Genomic DNA, 578 nt, shown 5'->3' on the forward strand with positions numbered 1-578 from the left:
ACCCACCCATCCACCCATCCACCCATCCACCCATCCACCCATCAATCCACCCATCCATCCATCTACCCATCCATCCACCCACCCATCCACCCATCTGCCCATCAATCCACCCATCCATCCATCCATCCATCCACCCATCCATCTACCCACCCACCCACCCATCCACCCATCCATCCACCTATCCATCCATCCACCCATCCATCCATCCACCCATCATTCCTCCATTCACCTATCCATCCATCCACCCATCTGTCCATCCATCCACCCATCCATCCATCCACCCACCCACCCATCCACCCATCAATCCACCCATCCATCCATCCACCCATCCATCCATCATCCATCCATCCATCCATCCATCTATCCATGCACCCACCCATCCAGCCATCCATCCACCCATCCATCCATCCATCCATCCACCCATCCATCCATCCTTCCATCCATCCTTCCTCCATTCACCTATCCATCCATCCACCCATCTGTCCATCCATCCACCCATCCACCTACCCACCCATCCACCCATCGAGCCACCCATCTATCCATCTACCCATCCATCCAGCCACCCATCCACCCATCCA

General features: G+C 55.9%; 1 protein-coding gene across 1 annotated transcript in view; it reads left to right on the top strand.

Moving 5' to 3' along the window:
* The window catches only part of Fbn3 (fibrillin 3), a gene marked incomplete at its 5' end in the record, with an annotated part of 69,263 nt that overhangs the window by 30,056 nt on the left and 38,629 nt on the right, over window positions 1-578 (top strand). The window lies entirely within an intron of this gene.

This window comes from Chinchilla lanigera, unplaced genomic scaffold, assembly GCF_000276665.1.
Source record: "Chinchilla lanigera isolate Chin_1 unplaced genomic scaffold, ChiLan1.0 scaffold00162, whole genome shotgun sequence".
In the NCBI taxonomy this organism is placed as follows: Eukaryota; Metazoa; Chordata; class Mammalia; order Rodentia; family Chinchillidae; genus Chinchilla; species Chinchilla lanigera.